Consider the following 18,571-nt stretch of genomic DNA (forward strand, 5'->3'; position numbering starts at 1 on the left):
CCGAGGACCTAATTGGAATCTACCATTCCAAATTTCAACTGACGCCTCAGACACAGCAATCGGTGCAGTTCTGGGCCAAGAAGAGGATAAAAGACCATACGCCATCTATTACATCAGCAAAAATTTGGCTCCGGCTGAATTAAATTACACTGTCACCGAAAAAGAATTTTTAGCTGTGATACACGCTGTTAATAAATTTAGACACTATATTACAGGCTATCCCGTTATTTTGTATACAGACCATTCTGTTATTAAATATTTAGCAAATAATCCTGTTACAAATGGAAGAATAACCAGGTGGTTGATCCTGTTGCAGGAGTTTGATATTACAATCAGAGATCGACCAGGGAAGGAGAACCCTGTAGCGGATTTCCTCTCACAAATACCAAAATCAGTTGAAGCAGCAGCAGTCGAGGACCAATTTCCAGACGAACACTTATTCGCTGTCGCTGTTCAGACTCCCTGGTACGCTGATGTTGCTAACTATCTTGCAGTAGGTAAGCTTCCAAAACATTTAACCCCCAATGAACGGAAGCAGATTGTTCAGAGAAGCAATCGATTTTCGTGGGTTGGGGGCTATTTGTTTCACACAGGAGCAGATATGGAAATCAGAAGATGTATTCGAGAGGACGAAATCTTTGATATCTTGAAAGCCTGCCATGACGGGCCATGTGGAGGACATTTTGCTGATCGAAGAATAGCACATAAAGTATTACAAATGGGATATTACTGGCCTACAATTTTTAAGGATGCGAAAAAATTTGTCCAGGCCTGTGATAGCTGTCAGCGTGCAGGACGACCTGGTCCAGCCGATGAAATGCCTTTGTGGCCTCAATTAGTGATCGAACCTTTCGAACGCTGGGCTCTGGACTTCGTCGGACCCATCAGCCCGCCATCAAACCAAAGAACCTACATTTTGGTGGCAACTGAATATGTTACCAAATGGGTTGAAGCGGAGGCATTGCCTAGAGCCACAGAAAATTCAGTAATACAGTTCTTGTTCCATTTGTTTGTACGTTATGGTCTTCCGAGGGAAGTAATTACAGACGGAGGACCACAATTTGTGGGGCATCAATTAGCTGCAACACTCAAAAACTATCATGTCCAGCATAAAATTACTACCCCATACCATCCTCAGGCAAATGGGCAAGTGGAGAGCAGCAATAAGGTAATAGAGTCTGTTTTGACAAAAACTGTTGCCTCACATCGGCGTGATTGGTCTGCCTGACTACCCGAGGCACTGTGGGCCTATCGAACCACATGGAGAAGCACCACCGGCTACTCACCATATCACTTAGTGTTTGGAAAGCAGCCCATTTTTCCTATAGAATTCGAGATCCAAACGCTGCGAACGGCCCAAGAAGTCGGATTAGATTTAAGTGAAGCACAGAAAAATCGATTACAGCAAATTAATGAATTAGATGAAATAAGGCTCTCTGCATTACAGAATACAGCACTCATTCAACAGCAGCGAGCCAAATGGCATGATGCGCTTATCAAAAACAAGATATTTCATGAAGGAGACTGGGCTCTGTTATATGATTCTAGATTTCAGGATTTCCCGGGGAAGCTTCAGACTCGTTGGTTGGGACCATACGAGATTCAAAAAGTCCATGACAATGGGACCCTTACTCTGATCACAATCGATGGGTCTGGGTATACATTTAAGGTAAACGGCCACCGAGTTCGTCTGTATCGCAAACCACTCACTCGGGAATCTTTTTGTCAGCAGCTACGCCAGGATACTAACATTGAGATTATGGGCGAGGAAGCAAAAACTTCCTCACCTATAGATCAGTGAGAAATTCATTTTTTTTACCACATCTTGTATATAAGATCATAAATTTTGTATATATATGTGTGCGTGCTGTTCCTTTTCAAAAGGAACAGCACTTGAGTGTTTTTGTTGTTCCTTTTCAAAAGGAACAGCATATGTGTGCGTGCTGTTCCTTTTCAAAAGGAACATCACTTGTGTGTTTTTGTTGTTCCTTTTCAAAAGGAACAACACTTTTGGGGTTTTTTTCTGTTCCTTTTCAAAAGGAACAGCGCTTGAGTGTTTTTTTGTTGTTCCTTTTCAAAAGGAACAGCACTTGTGTGTTTTTGTTGTTCCTTTTCAAAAGGAACAACACTTTTGGGTTTTTGCTGTTCCTTTTCAAAAGGAACATCACTTGAGTGTTTTTTTTGTTGTTCCTTTTCAAAAGGAACAGCACTTGTGTGTTTTTGTTGTTCCTTTTCAAAAGGAACAGCACTTGTGTGTTTTTGTTGTTCCTTTTCAAAAGGAACAACACTTGTGTGTTTTTGCTGTTCCTTTTCAAAAGGAACAGCACTTGAGTGTTTTTGCTGTTCCTTTTCAAAAGGAACAGCACTTGAGTGTTTTTGCTGTTCCTTTTCAAAAGGAACAGCACTTTTGGGTTTTTGCTGTTCCTTTTCAAAAGGAACAGCACTTGTGCGTTTTTTTGGCTGTTCCTTTTTCAAAGGAAACAACATTTGTGTGCTTTTACTGCCTTTTTTTAAGGCAGTGCATCAGATGAACTCCTCCTCACCCTCCCCTTCAAAAAGAATAGTATGCTCTTGGACCTTTCATATAAATGATGTGTTGTCCATCCTCTTTCCAAGGCCATAAGTAGCAGCTATACATTTATGTAATAAATATAAAAGTCAGGATATATCGAGAATCAGCATATCATAAATCGCTATCTTTAACAGCCCTAGTATTGATGCAACAACAAAGGAAGGATTCACACACTCATCATTTTTGCTGTCATAGTCTCACCTCCTCTGCCTTGTTGGAAAATTTTATCATGTTGAGTTCCTACAATTTTCTCTATTATTACCTGGAAATAAGAACAGAAGATTTATATCTTCCTATTGGGATGACAAGACTTCTTCCGCCATTCCCACTCTTAAGGAGGGCTGAACCACCCTTATGTGTAATTATACAAGAGCAAAGTCTGGTTTAAAAAAAAAAAAAAAAAAAAAAAAAGAGGCAAAAGCAAAATAGAAAGAAATTATTTGTCAAATGCAGGATAGGGGGTTTCATTAAAGAACCAGCCTACTATGATCATAAGATTGGAAGCGAAGTGGCATTCCCATCATGGCCACCACACCAGGGATATGGTCCAACGGGTTCACTACAAACCTTGGAACAGGGGGTCTCATTACGAGCCGGCCTACCCACGTTTCGCGCCTCTCTGGTGAATGGCATCATGGTTATCTGGTTACCAAGCCAGCATGATGGCCTGCATCTTGACAAAGAATTGCTCTTCAAAAATACACAAAGGACTATGGTTCCAGGCTGAAATAAACAACTCTGCCAAGGTTATGAACACCTGTCGGCAGCAGAGCTCTGTTAATGGTATCGGAGTCGTAATATATACACCAATTTGGATCATATCAAATACTTCTTTCTATCCTTGTAATAATTATATCTTACACTTTGATGGATACGTCGCATGAATATCTATCACCACCAATCATGGCAAAGGTATTGACTATGACTACCTCAGACCTTATATGAGTGCCAGATGTCCTATCCTCCTGTTTTGCATCACATCACGCAGGCTTATGCAAAACGTGATCTACCTTTCGCCTCGATCTCGGTATTTCTTTGTCTAATCTGAATCATGGCAAAACTCTATATGCTGTTCCTTTATGACTTGGTGACGGGATGGCGGCTCCTCCTCCATTTGACGGCTGGGACAGCCTATCATATTGCGAGGGGGGAGGTGACCTCATTACTCCGCCGGCCACGTGTTAGCACACCATTTGGAGATGATATGGTACGAAGGTACGATATGGGTTAACGGCATGAAAATGCTATTTTTTCAATAAGTTGTTAATTACAATCAATTTTCATGCATGCTCTGTGTTTTTTTCCTGCTGCAATTACGTTCTTTGCGACAGGTAATTGCTGTTCCATCCAGGATCTCGAAACAGAACCATGGGAGGCAAGGCTATCAGAAGCGAGCCTAGTGAGCTAGTAGTCTCCGAAGCTGCTCGAGAAATCCTAGAAAGGGCGGGGTGGCTAACGTATTTTAGCCGCCTGCGTGAATCAAATGAAACTGTGGCCATGGAATTCCTGCAGAATTTGCAGGAAGAACACTCCGTAGTGGGTGGGAAGCAGATAATGGTCACGGAGGAAATAATCGCGGAAGTAACAGGATTACCAGCCTCAGGACCAATATGGACGACAAAGAAAGAGAGGTTGCAGAAGATCATAGAGATTTTCCAAGACGAAGGACAGAATCTAACAGTGAAGGGAAAAGGAGTGCTGCCGGCAACGCTAGGAGAACCCTGGAGCGAATTGGCAAAGGTGGTGCAGAGCTACATCACCTGCGAGGGCCGAAAAGATGTGGTAAGACCGCGTCACCTTAAGCTCCTGGCTGTGTTAAAAGGAAAATGTTCTGTGCATCTCCCTGCATTGTTAAATTCATTACTGCATGATGCCTCTCGGAGCCTGAAAAAGGCACACCATGAAGACGCAGTAGTTAGCCACCATGGGTTGATCCGCCTGATAGTGAGCTACAGTCTCACTCAGCAGCAGAGTAGCTGGGGGGAGCTTATTACAGCAATTGGAGGGGGAGTGGCATCACCATCCCCAAAGGCTAAGCATCCTGCTAGTACCTCTGAAGCACCCAAGGAGCCCAGAGCATCACCATCCCCAAAGGCTAAGCACCCTGCTAGTACCTCTGAAGTACCCGAGCAACCCAAGAAACGCACGGAGTCAGTAAAACGAAAACGTTCCTCTGGAGCATCTGGACATGCAGAAAAACATAAGGAACTGGCCACAGAAGAGCGTGCTGCCTCGAAACGTAGGCATTCCTCTGGCACGCCAGAACAATCTGAAAAACGCAGAAAGGTGGTGGTGGAAGAACAGGTGGCCAGCACACCTGAACGGCCCGAGAGGCCTAGGAAGTCAGCTCGGTTGGCAAGAATAAAAGGCAGGCTGGAGAAAATCCAGCCAAGCATTGACCAGCCGATCGAAATAACAGATGAGCCACCAGTGCCAGAACAGGAACCTTTGAGGGAGAATGTGGAACAAATTGAGAACGAAGCAGAAGCCGAGGAAGGAAATGAACATTCTGACTCTAAGGCCGAGGCCGATTATCCGGAGGCAGCCACTGAGCAGCCAATTCAGGAGGAGGAGATGGAACAATCGGGGGACATCCCTCCACAGGTCCCCATGGGGGAAGAAGAGCTGGCCACCATCTTGGCCAGCCTGGGGGATTATGCTTCACCTTCCAGTCCAGCAGACCCTCCTGAAGGACCCTCTGGGGAAGAATTGCATGAAGAGACGCATGAAGAATTGCATGAGGAAATGGCGGGAGGAGAAAACCTCCCTGTTGTTGACAGAGAAAATGTAAATACCGACCGGGAACAATCCGTTCCCAAGACACCAGAAGAAAACCCACCTGCTGATGATGTGGAAAATGAAAATGCTTGTCGAGAACAGTTCGTTCCCAAAATGCCAGAAGAAACCCTCGATGAAGGAAGAGCAGAGCTGAGGGCCACTCATGCGCCCACTGCCGAGGCAAGAGAAATTAAGAAATTGAGAAAGAAACAGCAGAGACTGCTGAATATTATAGCCCAGCTTCGGGAGAAAATTCGAAGTTTGAAAGCCAGTCTGAGAATAAGAAGGACCATAAGGAGAAAAAGAAGGACAAATGCAGCAGGGTCCTATCAGATAAGAAGGCAAAGGGCTTATAGGCGTCTCATAGGTCAATACTCTGCTGATAGACCTACGACTGCTCCAACCAGCACTGAGGAACAAAATGCTGTTCCATCTGATATGGAACAGCAGAATGCCGTTCCGGAACAGACTGCTGTTCCAAATAGCCCATTGGGACCAACTGTCGTTCCAATCAAAACCGAGCCGCAAGACGACATTCCATTCACATAGGGGCCATCGCACCCCTTTATTCATGTGAAGAAAGAAAGGGAAAACAAAGCAGTCCAAACTGAGGCATCACCTTTAGGGATAATTCGGGATACGAATTCCAGGCAGCGAAACGTGAAGATCCAGGCAAACCTCCCTGCCTCTGAGGAATCATGGAAAAAGGATCCAAAAACCAAGGCCTTGCACCGCAAGATGAAGCAAGCCCGACAGGAGGCTAACCAGCTAAGAGAACAAATGATCCCTCGGGAAAAATACGAGGAGTTGCAGCAGGAAGCTGAGCAGTTAAAAGAACAAATGATCCCTCCGGAAAAATATGAAGAACTGCAGCAGCAACTGCGGAACATGAGTCAATCAGAGAGTCAGGCCTTTGAAGGATGGCAGAAGGAACAAGAAAAGGCTGCCAAGGTAACACGTCGACTAGATGCCGTTATTAAACAATTGGACAATGTCTGTTCGCTGTATAATGATGTTTTGACTTGCAGGGCCCCTGCAAAGAATTATGCTTTATTTCTCCTTGAAAGATACTTAAGATTGAAAATAAAAGCTGTCAGGGCAGGTGCCCCTATTCAGATTAATATTGTTAATGATTTTATTGGTTGTTGCAAACATTATGGGGTTAAAGTCCAACGGTTGCTATGTGAATTCTATTTGCACAATATGGTGCTTGAGTAGGAAACTGATTTAAACCCTGGCCCTTTCGTGGGAGATATACAGCTGCAAGCCTTTGTTTCATTTGGGTTCAATCAGTTAAAGTGGCTCAGGGCTTACAATGCCTTTCAGAGGCAGGAGCACAGCCTAGATCTATGGGTCAGGGCCGAGCCTAGAGACCCAGTTCACCTATGGCAATCACACAAAAGCCTTATGAGAACCCAGGGCGTCATGGAACTGTTAGGACCCATGCATGAGGATTTGATCCGAAATAGCGTGGAATTCTTTCTGGCTATTAAGGATACTGCCCTGGATGCTGCCAAATTCCGCTATCGGATTTCTACCCCAAGCATCCAGCTCAGGGAACCATTCAAATACGAGAATTTTGAGCTGGCTGCTGAACGGTTGAGCCTTTATGGCCAGCGCATTTTGCAAGCTGGGCCGTCTTGGTTAGGATACCGGTTCCGTAGCCCAATTATTTGGCACCCTGCACCTGGGTATCAGGCCTTGTATAATATGCCTGCAGATCAATTGAATCACTTCTTTGATAATCTGGTTGCTCACCATGGTTGCAGACCTCCTCACGCGATACCCTCTCCTGCCTATTCTCTTACCGCTCTCCATGTTAATTATAACGTTTTCATGAGGCCATGAAACAAAGTAAGCCGGGGGGTGTGTAGAGCATTGGAAAGGTATGTTTTAGCAAGTAACTTAGTTGTGTTTCAAGCAATAGTTGTAACCTTTTCTTTGTTATAAAGTAAGGAGAATGTAATGAGAATGAGCACAAATGACCCAATCACTAATAGTTATCTTCTCTATGCAGGAAAAGACAAAAGGAGGAAGGCGCGGTGCAAAACGAGAGTTCCATGAGGAGATAACGACTGTCTCTCCAGAAACAAATAAAATCCAGACCAGGGTGAGTAAATCATGGCAGATCAATCCATGACGAGATGAAGGACTGTCAGTTCGGAAGGCTAGGCAAAGAAAAGAGAGGAGTTAACAGTTTAACAGATCCCTCAGGATCTTTGATCCTGAGGGATCGTTACTTTCAATTATTTTGTTGTATAGTTAACTCCACCATTACTTGTATAAAAAGGCGCAGCATCGAAGACTTAAGGGACTTTTTGATTATCTCGTATCTTTACTTTCTGTTTACAGACTTCACGGTCAGTTAAACTCAGACTATCGAGTCTCTTTGAGACTTAGTTTTGCTGTACTATCATTGATGCGTTAATATAATATATTTGGTATTACTTTCTCTCTGCATCTGAAGTAAGCTACGGCGGTGTGCCATTGGAAGCTAAGGGCCCGGCTCCAACGGACACTGGCTGATTGTATCATTACAGTTTGGCTTTGTGTGGTTTGTTTATTGCTCTTAATAATCTGATATACTTACATGCTGTTCCATATTCGTTCATCAGTAGTTTTCCTTTTATAAATCTTTGTAACAAGTTTACATCAGATTTCCATAATTGTTCACATAACATTGTTCTGAGTTGTTCACTTCTGTTACAGAGTTTATAAGTGGAATGTTTTAGCTACATATGGTTGGAGTGACGATCATAAGAAGATGGAATTAACGCTGTGTGTGGACTACTGGTGATCATTTCAGATTATGTGTACATATGATTGACGTTTCCTGTTTATTTGATTCAGCTGTCTACTTTTGTATATGATTGACGTTTCCTGTTTATGGTGGTTTGCTGTTCCATTTGATTAAGCTATCTACTTGTACAAAAGATTGCTCTTTCTTTGTATGTAAGTTGATGCCAAGAATTGAGAGTGTTGAACTCGTGAGATTTAGTTTCTTTACTGCCGTTCCTTTCACTGTTGTTCCATTTCTGAATTGTCGTTCCATTCTGCTTTCTTGCTGTTCCTTTTTACTTACATTCATTGGTTTGGTGTGGGAGGAGGATCAAGGCTGTCGTGAGACACAGCAGACGCTATTATGCTCCCAGATCCATGATCCATACTCTAATTCCTTTTCCTTTATCAGTTTCTAGAGGGATGGGTTACTATTTCCGTACCCTTGACTGGTAAAGTTGCTGTGTGTGATTTCTTTCTGCAAAAGTAATTTAGCCATATCTTAGCATCCATTTACTCTTGTATTTCTTAGACCTATACTACTAAACATTACTCTGACAAATAGCCTCAAATTGAGATACCCTTTACAATAACAAAACGCTCCCGGATTGACTTGTAATGTGAGATAACTAGAGGTGAAATAGGCCCTTGTTACAGCTCCACACAAGCAACTTTCCATTAAATACATGCAGATTGTAAACAGAACCCTTTGTCTCTTTCTCAGCAACAACTGCAAACATGTGCCAGTACCAAGATACCTAACGACCTAAGACACAGCGGATTCTGATAAATATGACAGTTGGGTGAGATTTGTTATGGATCAGCATGAAATCCCCTAAAACATGTTGTGCTGCGAAACTGCTAAAAGGATTTATGCGCTGCGGAAACACTTCAAAATTATTACATGAGCTACAAAATAACCTAAAGAGCTTTGTGACACATAGTAACTTTTGAACAAAACTGACACATGGCTATGAGACGGGGATGAATGAGAATGACCGGTGATGAATGAGAATACATAGTTGACTCAAGACTCTAAAAACAAAAATCAAACTTAGACTAGCACCGAATTTTTTACCATCAAACTAATGTGAGCGGTTTTGAAATTAGAATTCTTAAGTGATAACACAACCCCTAAAAGAACAAGGTCATCTGATTACAACATCTCCCAGAAGTTCTCCATGAAAAACTACTCAGAACTGGTCAAAACTGAACCATTTCACCTGCTCCATAGGCAAAGTGCGTTGCATCCCACCTGAATACACATAGTAGGTGCGATGCATGTCAAAAATCCCTTCTATGGGGTGCGATGGGTGAGAAGGGACAAATGGCAGGGTCAATCCACAAGGTGGAGGAGCATGGAATCTTTCATAAACCTCTCCTGTGACACTTGCCTCTCTCAATTCGACCAGGGATGAGTAAGAGATCATCAATCTCCAAGTGGAATCAAGAACTATCAGAGAGAAGACACTAATCAAATCTCAAAAGCTGACTCACCTCCCTTGCGGACATCTATATGGATCCCTCATCCCAGAGATCCAGAGGCTGGAATTTTGTATCTTGTGAGGAAGTGTTGTTGGTTTCTTGGTGTAATATCATAGTGTTCGGTGATCTAAGCTTTTCATGAGGTGAAGAAGGGCTTTCTTGCTGAGAGGATGATGCTGGGTCAGAACAATTGGTTGTAATCCTCTTTGCTCTTTCTTGATTATCAATAAAGCTATTCAAGTTTTCCTCCACACTCTTGTATGATTGATGATTTATGCATTTGTGTGGTCAATGTACATCTGATCCTATATTGTTTATGATAATAGATCTATGTTCTTGGATAGTGTTATGCTGCTTTGATTCTACATGTACTCCTTCAAGCTGGGTAGACAAGGAAGCGAGTGGCAAAGACCTACCAGAAGAGAGAGGAATCGAGCAAGGAACCAAGCACAAGACAGAGGTTGGTCTCCTTATTCTTCTCTTATCTTTTGCTCATAAAGGAAAACGAAAGTAGTTTTTAGTGTGTTTGTTTCTAAGGTAGCTACCAGCCTTAGTGGGACTAGCAGCTCTACATAGACACTAGTTTTCCCGATAACAAAATGGCGACTCCCCTGGGAGTGAGTAGATTGTTTGTTCATCTACATTTGTTTACTTTATAAACTTACAGACGGAGCCTAAAGTCAAGCCAGCTAGCCTTCGAACTGCATTTGTTATGCAAGTGCAAAGTAGATCAACGTTGCTTCAGTCAATCTCCGGGTTTTGTTTATGAATTAAACGATTGATTTACAAGCTTTCTAATTGCCCTCGTGGTGGCTCTAGTAACCTCCTTAGATCTACCCCTGTGATTGATTTACTGATTACCACTTGCTTGGCCTAAACACCTGAACTGAACTGCAAACTGTGACCCGGAATCCAATCAAAGTCTCGTCCTTCGTCCAGCGCACTGTCTGTTTTGTGAACTTCAAATGCATCGCACTTCCTGAGTGTAGTCGGTGCGTTGCATTTCAGTTTCACTGTGTTACCGGTGCGCTGATCAGAGAAGGCCTTGTTCCTAAATTTTGGTTTCTGTGTTCACTCTTTTTAGCTCTATTCAGGAGTTTTGCTGCCTGTAGTCAGTACACCTCTGTTTGAAACCCATTTCCTTGTTGTTATTCCGTCTCCATTGTGCAAAGAACTGTAAATATTTTTATGTATTTTTGAGTCATTTTCAGTTCTCCTTTACAAAGAAGTAGCGTAATTGTACTGTCATTTCTTGATTTGAAAGTGTCACAAGTGTCATTTTTAGTCATAGAAGAGAATCTGATTGTTCTTGATAGTCGATTACACTGTTACTCTTGTATTTGATTTGAGTTAGTAGTTTTCCAAGTGTCGAAAGCAAGTTTTCAGTTCCAAATAACAAGGTGTCGTCATTGTCCTCATTTTGTTTTGAAAAGAAACTTGTTAGTAATTGTCGCTTTGGAAAATAATTCAGATTTGCTCTTAGCTTTATTTTTATCATTCACACATTAAGAAGGCCGAAAAAAATACATGCATGTGCATTTGCATTTAGACTATTTATTGGCTTGATTTAGGACAGTGCATATAGTGTGTGCTCTGTGCTCTTTGTTGAAAGAACGCCATCTCTCTTTCCTTAGTAGTTAGGATTTTCATTGCAGAAAGAAGATTAAATGACTGTTTATCATCTTAGATTGCATTTTAGGAATTGTACATCTACATCACGCGGTGAACCTGAAAGGCAAATTTCTTAAGCAAGATCAACCATAAAATAAATTTAATGAATCTAAAAATGCTTTGGAACCTAACACACAACATCTAGAAGTCTAGGCTAGAGACGTATTCGGGCGTCATAAAGCCTAGTAACTGTTGTTTTCACTGTTGGTTGGGTGATTCCTCCACTTTGAGACGATGAGTGCCAGTACAGACTTGTGCTCCCACGTACAGTCGAGTATATTTTGGGAGACCACAATAGGTTTTATCCTTTATCCATAGCAAGCCGTGTCTGCCGCCCTATCGAATGCAATGCACTGAACATAGCATTCGGGAAGATTCACTGCCATACAGTAAAAAATATTCTGCAGATTTGTGATTGGTTTGGTAATCCCTCTGTCTAGATTTCCAGAGCAGTCCCTTTCGTTCCTTTTTAGAATCCTTAACGGAAAAGGTCAATCTGAGCATTTTTCACTTCAGGCTCATTAAAAATCAAAGGCGACTAGAGTCATCTTTTGTTTTTTCTCAAATCTTAAAAATTGAAAAAATAAGTTGGGTCAAAGCGTCTAAAATTTATTTTAAACGGAATAATCATCACCTTTCCTACGTTGATCTTAAGTTGAGAAAAATGGAGTCCACCAACCGAGTTTCCCTTAGAGGAAATCCTAGTCCCTTCTCCTCTTGGGGAGATGTTGGTGCACCCCATATGGCCACATTGTCTCTTCCAGGATTGACAATCGGCTTGCCCGTATGGCTCTTCTCAACTTCTATCGTTCAGAACACCGTAATTCCTGAACAATAAAGTCAGCAACTAAACGATATTAGAGTTACCCCCCAACCCTCTACTTCGTCCAATTCTTCCTCTCCTCCTTCCTCTTCTCTTGATGAAGCTGGTAAATCCCAAAATCAAGTAACTGAGAAGAAGAAGGAAAAGAAGAAGAAAGAGTAGAAGAAGAAGGAGCCAAAGGCGAAAAGGGGTAACCAAGCATCGTCTAGTGTAAATCCACACACTGCACCGACCAGGCCTAAATCGCCATGTGTCATTTGCAAAGGAGACCACTATCATCGAGATTGTCCTTGCATCCCTCGGATCTTAAGGGACTGGTCTCGTCGTTTGCACAATCCGGTGTCATCAACCTCTAACGATCATGTTGAGCATACACCGTCAACTAGTGAAAATGAAGCCCCTTGACAAAAAGGAAAATATAAATTTCCTTGTAAATTGTGTGAAGGTGATCACGCCGTCCACCATTGTCCCTTCTTAGGTGAAGCTAAAAGATTTTTGGACGACCGTCCGGTTTCACCATTACGGCTTCCTCCTGGATACAAAAAACTCTTGTCGAGTCTGTCACTAGTTGAAAATCCGGCTGACACGCCCTTGTGGTCAGCCAAAGCGTCTATTATTGAAGATAAACCATCTAAATCCATACCAAACAAAAGTCAAAAGGTCGAGGTGGCAATGGACCCGGTCTTGCCTTTAGAAGGTCCACCTTCAGATGATACAGTCACCGAAGAAAACAAGAACGACATCGTTCAAATTCTCTTCATGAGCACAGACTCCGATGAACATGGCGGCAGTCTACCCGTTCCTTTACCGCATGAAGGAAGTTCGTGAGAGTCGTACTTGGCCACCTATTCGGTCCCACCTCCAAGCAACCTGGTTGTTTCCTTTGACTGGAATCTACTAGGCAGACCCCGTTTACCGGCTAATGTACCATTCTGAATCATCGCTCAAGTATATAGAATGGTTATGGCCGGTACCATCATAGATGAGAGGGCTACTATGAGTATCCTTTCCTCAACTGCTTGGAAAGCGCTTGGTTCGCCATCGTTGTTGCCTGAGATGAGAAATCTAACAGGCTTTGACAAAGGAACCAGTCGACCGTTAGGGATCCTTCCTGATGTGCCGATAACATTGAGAAGGAAAACTATTCACATGAACGTAATGGTAGTCCAAGGACCCCTAGATTATAATCTACTCCTTGGACGAGACTATATTTATTTCATGGGAGCCATTGTCTCCTCACTCTTTAGAGTAATGTGTTTTCCGCACGAAGGAATAGTGTTCAAGCTCGTAGACCAGCTTTCATTCCCCGGTTCACACATAGCAAATAGTCATATACCAACCCTGAATGGTCAATTAATTTTATTTTAATCAAAATAACATAACAAAACAAAAGGGGGATAATCTAGGCAAAAGGATTACCAGGTAAACCTGAACTACAATATACTGCCTCAGTAAACCAAGGACTTAACATACGTGCAGGCAATCTCCCTGAATGTTGTGTTCAGTACAAGGCAGAAGACTCAGTTACCTATGGATGGATAGCAACCTAATGTATTCTTCTCATATATACCCAAAAGTATGTGGAAAACCAATCTGTGTTAGCACTGTCTAATGCGAAACTGCACAATGAGAGTACTCCTTTATCCTTTTCGTATTGTAACACCGCCCTATATACCTAAAAGTATGTGGACAAGCTATGATATACTTACGTACGTGGAATGAGGTATCACACTCAAAATGTATCACATACAAGTTAGCCATAGTTGCTATGTTTTACGACACTAGAACACATCTCTATCCTAGACCTCTAAATGTTATGCGTTAAGTTACAATGCTCCATTAGGTTAATTGAGATAACTTTTAAGTTGATCTTCTTAAGAATTTTCCTTTCAAGGTTCACCATGCGATGTTTTTTGAAATTCCTAGAATGCAACTAATATGATAAGCATTCTTTTCATTCAATTTGAACAATGAAAACCTTAGCTAATAGGGATATAGCAATCAGATTCTTTGACAAAGAAAAAAGAGCACATCTAATGCAATTTCCCTATATTATTCCTACAAGCACACACAAACCTCTAATTGCATAATGCAATTTTTTCTTTTCAATTCCCTTAATGTTTAGATGAACACAAGGAAACTAAATGCACATACAATCAACTAATACTTTTCATAAGAAACGAAGACTTTACGACAGTTCTTTTTCAAAGAAATGAAGACGTTATGACACTTTCTTTTCAGAAAATATTAATTGATATAAACTAACTTTGACAAGAAATTGATAATGATAAAGAAATCTCTTAAGAAACATTAAATCAAGGTCAAAGTAGGCTAGAATAGGAAATTCAAATTGATTTCAAAACCATAACAATCATTGATCTTTCAACAAACAACTTGAGAAGCAAATTTTGAAAAAATCCATGTCAGAGGTGTGTTTTTTTACCTAAGGAGGATCAGCGTAGGTGAGAGTGGGAGAAAATGCACTGCAGAGCACTGTCTCTCACTCAAGGCTTCTTTGTAGTGCATTGTCCCCTAACCAAACTTGCACTGGTGTCAGAGAGGCCAATCAAAAGACAACTAAGCACAAATTTTGACGAAAAACACTTCAAAAAGACTAAAATAAGATCAATGAAGGAAGGTAAAGTCTACTAGGGTGTACTATGATGAAGATAAACTACCCAGAATGATGGTCTTTCCCTAGTATGGTTTCCAATTTGTTATGTGGAATTTTGCATCTACAGATAAACACAACTTCCCTAAGTGGGTAGCTACACTTAGAACAACAGAATTAAAGAGGTTAAACTTTTCCTATAGAAGATAAATAAGACAAGGGACCTACCTATTATCTTTTGCTTCCCTTTGTCTCCTCTGAATAGCTCTCGTCGCTCCTTCTCGAGCTGAATCCATTCTATCAGTACCTGCAATCTTAAATAGAGGAAAAAAAACCAATCAAAGCAAGAGATATATCTACTATAAGAAAATGGAATTGAAATCATTTACACATATAATCATCATACATAAAGAGAAGAATATGGGAAAAGGTGTAAACAACTTTATTAAGTAGAAGGAAGAGTTACAACCAAAGAAGTCTGATCCCATGTCACTCATCCAGCTTGAGTTCCATCCTTCATCACACCAAAAGCACAACACTTCGGTAGCATAACAATACTTGCTTATGATCTCAAACCTCAAACTAATAGTATCTCCTTACAATTCTTCAAAGTCCAGCCCCTGATCACTATGATGAGTGCTCAATTTATAGGGAAATGGAGGTGGTTTTGTCATAAATTGGGCATTGAATGGCTTTCCAATTTGGGAGTTAGTTTCCATGGAGGAAGGGATAAGAAGATAGGAGGTTATTTGATTCATTCCCTATCCAATTTCGAGCTCATATGAGAGGATAAGAGGTGGGAATCTTCTATAATGGTCTATAATGGAGGAATATTCCTAGAACCCTATGAAGATTTCGCTCAATCTCGCCCAACACAAGTCAAAGTGGGCCTAGGTGCTCTGCAGAGTAGGCTTGAATGGGCCTAATGTAAGAATTTACAGGGTAAGTTCCTCAGAAAGAATACCAAAAGGACACCGCTCACAACCAGATCTCAAATCAATACACCAGTATTTTTGACGTGGTTAAAACCCTCAGAGTGCAAGGAGGGAAACAGTCCACGGCCTGTTCCAACGTGGGTACAGACAATTTATTAATCAAAGAATGAAAATTTACATAAGCTTCTCTCATGCACGGATTACCCGAACAATGACCCTCCATGCGCTTTAAATAGAACTCATGGACCAATCGGGTGTCAAGCCACGGATCAAGTGTCGGTAATACCGAGGTGAGAGTGAACCGTCGGATCACTACATATCGTGACCGTCGGATTGTAAGTTACAAAATGTACAACGGTAAAGAAACACACTTTACCTAACTCTAACCTAACTCTATGCTAGACCAAGTTGAACTTAACTATATCCTATGTGTCGGAATATCCTAACATCCCCCCTTAAGAACAACTTGGGATAGGATTGAAGGATTTACAAATATGACACAATAGGAGAAGGAAGGAGGCACTAGAGCCTATCCCCCCTTAGTGACAACTTCCTGAACTCCAAGCATATATCGAAGTTTAGTGAACTTCGCCTCTGTGAGAGCCTTTGTGAAGATGTCTGCAACCTGATCATCCGTTGGACAATATTGCACTTCAAGAACATGGTCATGAATGAGCTTTCTGATGAAGTGCATGTGTAGTTCAATGTGTTTGCTGCGCTGATGCTGGACTGGATCTTTGCATAGCTGAATGGCACTTTGATTATCACACCAAAGTGTGGTTGGATGCTGCTGCTCAAAGCCAAACTCTGATAGGATCTGACGAAGCCACAAGGCTTCCTTACTAGCTTCCACGGCACCACGATACTCTGCTTCTGCTGACGAAAGAGAAATGGCAGCCTGTTTCTTACAAGCCCATGTAATAGGTCCTGAACCAAGAGTGAAGACATAACCGGCAGTAGACTTCCGATCATCAAGGTCACCAGCCCAATCAGAATCAGTGAAACCAACTAACAGAGGAGCTGCTTTGGCACTGTAATGAATCCCAAACTGTACTGTACCTCGAACATAACGAAGTATTCTTTTAGCTGCTTTCCAATGACTTTCACGGGGGTTTTGCATAAAACGAGCAACAAGGCCAACAGCAAAGGAAAGATCAGGACGAGTATGGGTTAAATACAAGAGTTTTCCGACAAGTTGACGGTATAAGGTAGCATCAACTTCAGGAGAAGTACAAGAGACTGAAAGTTTGACTCCAGACTGAAAGGGAGAAGGGGCTGGCTTACAGTCTTCCATGTGAAAATGACGAAGAATATCACAAGCATACTTGGACTGGGAAAGGAAAATACCTTCTTGGGATTGCAAGACTTGAAGACCGAGAAAATAGTGTAAGTGTCCTAAGTCTGTCATTTCAAATTTCTTTTTAAGGCTGGACTTCACATGGTTTATAAGGTTGGGATCACTACCAGTAAGAATAAGATCATCAACATAAAGAACAAGGATGATAAGAGAGTTGCCCACTTTCTTGGTGTAGACAGTATTGTCAGAATGACACCTAGAAAAGCCAGATTCTAAAAGAAAGCTATCCATTTTGGCATACCAAGCCCGAGGAGCTTGCTTGAGGCCATAAAGGGATTTCTTAAGTCGACAAACGAGGCTGGAGTCTGTTTGTATGAAGCCAATGGGTTGTTCCATATAGATTTCTTCCTGCAAGTCCCCATGCAAGAAGGCAGATTTAACATCCATTTGATGGACTTCCCATTTTAAAGAGGCAGCAAGGGAAAGAACAAGGCGGATAGAGTTCATTTTGGCAACTGGAGAGAAGGTTTCAGTGTAGTCAATGCCTTCAACCTGTGAAAAGCCCTTAGCAACTAGACGAGCTTTATGTTTATCAACTTTCCCATCTGGTCCATACTTGGTTCTGTAAACCCATTTGCATCTAACAAGTTTGCGTCCCTTTGGTAGAGGAACAAGATCCCATGTATCATTTGTCATCAATGAATGATATTCTTCATTCATAGCTGCTTCCCAATGTGGATGGCCTGAAGCTTCTGCAAAAGTGTCAGGATCATGATTTACTGGAGCTTGAGCCAGTAAAGAAGAGGCTCTTTCAAACTGAGAACGTGTACGTCGCTGATCTGTAGGATCACCGGCAAGATCACCTGCTGCATCCCGAGTAGCACGGACCCATCTTGGAAGTTGAGGATCCTGAGAAGGTGGGGGAGGATTATCATCCTCGCTTTCATCATCAGAAGAAGAAATGTTTTCAAAGATAGAAGAGATAGGAAGAGGTGGCACATCCGCCGGACTAGGCTCGCAGGCCGATTTATTTTCATCAAATTTTACATCTCTTCTAATGATAACATTTTTGGACTTAAATGGAATAAGTCTATAACCTTTTACATCTTCAGAATATCCAACAAAAGTACATTTCTCACTCTTAGGTTCTAAAGCTTTATGCTTTTCATCTGGAATATGGGCCCATGCTTCACTTCCAAACACACGAAAGTGACTTACATCTGGTTTAATGGAACTCCAAGCTTCTTCTGGAGTGATATTCTCTAGAACCTTAGTAGGAGTGCGATTGATTATATAATTTGCACAATTAATTGCTTCGGCCCAAAAACTAAGACTGAGTCCTTTAGATTGCAGCATACAATTAGCCATTTCCTTTAAGGTGCGATTTTTCCTTTCAGCTACACCATTTTGTTGTGGAGTGTATGGAACAGTATGTTGCATTTGAATTCCATTTTCGGTGCAAAAGTTGATGAATGTGTTTTTAACATATTCTCCACCATTATCAGTTCTTAGCTTAAGAATTTGATGTCCAGATTGTTTTTCAACAAATGCTTTGAAGGCCAAAAAAGTGTTAAATACTTCGCTCTTGAGTTTTAAGAAGTATACCCAAGTGCGTCTAGAG

The sequence above is a fragment of the Pinus tabuliformis genome, chromosome J, assembly GCF_031772625.1.
Source record: "Pinus tabuliformis cultivar Carrire ecotype Pingquan chromosome J, CPIR1, whole genome shotgun sequence".
In the NCBI taxonomy this organism is placed as follows: Eukaryota; Viridiplantae; Streptophyta; class Pinopsida; order Pinales; family Pinaceae; genus Pinus; species Pinus tabuliformis.